Raw genomic sequence first — 3,113 nt, forward strand, 5'->3', positions numbered from 1 at the left:
GGGCTAAGGATTTTGCTGGGAGTCTAGAAAGAGAGTCAGGCCCAGGGCCCTGATATGGGCCCCCTGCTGGACTCCGTCCTGGGGAACCGCCTGAACCGTCGTGGAGGGTCATGAGCACATCTGTCAGCTCTGCTGCTGGGCCGTGGCATCAGGGCAGGCCCGGGCGCCAGGGGTGACCTCTCTGCCCGGGAATGAAGGAGCGGTGCCAAGCCTGCCTGCCCGGCGGGTAATTATTGCTGGTCTCCTGCCTGACCTCTCCTGCCTGTTTGCCTGGAGGGGAACCAGTTGAAGCTCACAGCCAGAGTGGGGCTCACAAGTCAACCTGCCCACCACGCCCGCCCCGCCCATCTCACCGGCCAGCCCTGCAGCATTCCCTCCCCAGGGAGGAGCTGACCCCTGGCTGCCTAATGCATGATGCCTCTGCTGGTGAGTCACGGGGTCCGCCGTGGGCAGGGATGGGCTGGTCCAGGGTCTTGGCTCTGGGGCTTTAGCGTCACCCCCAAGTCTAGATGGATTCTGCCCCCTGGCTGTTTGTGCAGGAAAAATAAAACCTTCTCTGATCCCTTTACCCAGCCAAAGTCACTGCTGGTGTTTTTAGTGTATTTCCTGTCCGTCTTCCCACTACATATACCTGTGCATATATTTTTAAAATAAAGAAGAAATTATGTACGTACTGGTTACTACCATCAGGAACATTTGCCCATGAGACTTATTTAAAATATTTAACAGGTTTACTGAGACATAATCAACATATCATAAATTCTCTCATTGAAAGGAGTAAAATTCAATGGTTTCAGTCATGTAGAGCTGTGTAATCACCACCATCATCTAATTTCAGAATATTTTCCTAGACCCCAAAGAACTCTGTGCCCATTGGCTGTCACTCCCCATTCTGCTCCCTCCCTCCAGTCAACAACCACTAATCCTCTGTCTCTATGGAGGTGCTTATTTTGGACATTCCATGCAAACAGAATTACATGAAGGTCTATTTTTTGGAAGCCCTGAATTAAATAGGTGTTGCACTTTCTGATCTGGGATACACCACGTCTCCTTGTGGGGAAGTTCAGTTGTCTCAAACATTCCTCTGCACTGAAAAAGACCACCCATTGCCCCCACTGGAGGATCTAAAGGTGGGATTATAAAGGCTGAGCTGGAATGAGCTGCTCTCCCGTCTTTGTACACAGCACGTTACCTTGTGAGAGGAGCACACGGTCACTCGGCTCTTTCCAGAGAACAGGGACCCCCTCCAGGCTCACGCAGCTACCCCCAGTGCTGCCGGGACCCGCCCATGGCGGGACACAATGGATGGTGGCTGACCACACACAGCCCAAGGCTGTCACCTCTCCAGTAAGTCTGGCTTTGCTTGCGTGGCATCATGAGCTGCCCATGCTCAGGAACAGGTGTGGGCTCCCCTTCAAAACCCAACAGACGCTACCAGGATGGATGGCTTTTCAGGCATGAAATCTCCATTCACTGATGATGGAGATGACTGTTAGGAGATACCCAGATCTGGTGGGAAAAGTGAGCAATCCAACATGCTGGAATTTGCTGGACAGTCACAAGCCAAACCAAGACAAAAGCCTGAAGGAGGCTGCAAAGTAACAGGAGTGGAGTTTTCACGTGTCTTGTCCACTGATTCTAAAAGGCAGTTACCCAGATATTCTCAGGTGGGCAGACCACTAAAGCCTCAGCAGATCTCCCCAAAGTGTTGGCTTCTGGGGAACTTGAAGTTGGGATCGTTGGGGTTCCATGACAACTTCCCTCCTGCAGATTGGGGAGGGGGGTCAGTTCTGGTCTGGCATACTGCAGTCCACAGGGTCGCAAAGAGTCAGACACGACTTAGCGACTGAACAACAACAACAAAGACAACAATTCTGGCCACAAGGCACGGACTACCTGCTTCTCTGCATGGACACTGCTCGGAGTCCCTGGAAAGTCATCTCCCTCCAACATACTGTGTCACCAACTCACCAGGAAAGGCATTCACCCAGGTGTTGCCTTGTGTGTGCACACTGCATACTATGTGCCTGCAGATGGTGAACACATAGACACACTCCCACCCCCCAGTCATCATCCACAGGTGTGTGGTGGCTCCTCTGAGAAGGCACACTTCCCCTAACTGTTCATGCTGCCGCCTGCCTTGCTGCACACACATCAAGTGCCTTTCCCGTCCTTGTAGAGCAAGTTGGCCTGTGCAGTTAGCGTTCCTGGCCACTCTCCATCACAGCCAGGACACGTGCTGAGTGGACGGCTCACGGGCCACCACGGGGACAGCCCTGCAGAGCAGGCTTTCCTTTTCTACCAGCCTCAGGTTCTGGGGAGAAAGACAAAATTTGGGTGGTGGTGGGTACATTATCCAAGTGGCAGTGATGCCTTTTCCCCAGAAAGGGGCCCTTTCAATGTTATAGTCACTGATCTGCTTCAGATGGCCCATTGAATATTGAACACGGCTACTCTGAAGTCCAGAACACTTTCAGAGGAATTTGCACTGGATCACAGTAGTACTGAGCTGACTGAATAATGCTGAGTGAATCTTGATGAATGAATAATCATAGACTAGACACTTGGTAGGTCTTTAGCCATATTTGTGGGCACAGATTCCTGGAGTCTTTTAGAACTTAGCCATGTAAGGATCTTGCTGTGGAGCCTGGATGCCACAGGCTGGACCACCAGTCCAGACATGGGAGGGGACCTCCCATGACAACTTCTGCCAGGTCCCCTAGACTAGTCTTCAGGGGGAGGGGACTAGGGGTGAAAACCTGACCTCAGTAAGTTCCCGGCTCTCAGCTCCAGCACGTGGCTGGCTGGGTCCCCCGTTTCCAGCCCCCACCACTCGCTCCCGGCTGCCCCCTGCTCCAGAGGAAGTGAAACAGGCTGTGCCCAGGCAGAACCGCCTGGCTGCACCTGGCATGAAGTCCCAAGCAGGCTGCCTGCACAGCCCTCTCGGCTGACCTCTGCACACCCTCCCCGGCGCTTTGCCAGGCCTTATTCATGCGCTGGCAGTGTTAGGACCGCTCAGGAGGGAGGCGGGCCCGCAGTGGCTTCCAGGCCCAGCGCCAGGCCCCAGCCTGCACCCCAGGCTGCACTCGCGTATCCAGGAACCACCTCTTTTT

The sequence above is a fragment of the Bos grunniens genome, chromosome 19, assembly GCF_055505025.1.
Source record: "Bos grunniens cultivar Pamir isolate PY7600 chromosome 19, Bosgru_T2T1.0, whole genome shotgun sequence".
Classification (NCBI taxonomy): Eukaryota; Metazoa; Chordata; class Mammalia; order Artiodactyla; family Bovidae; genus Bos; species Bos grunniens.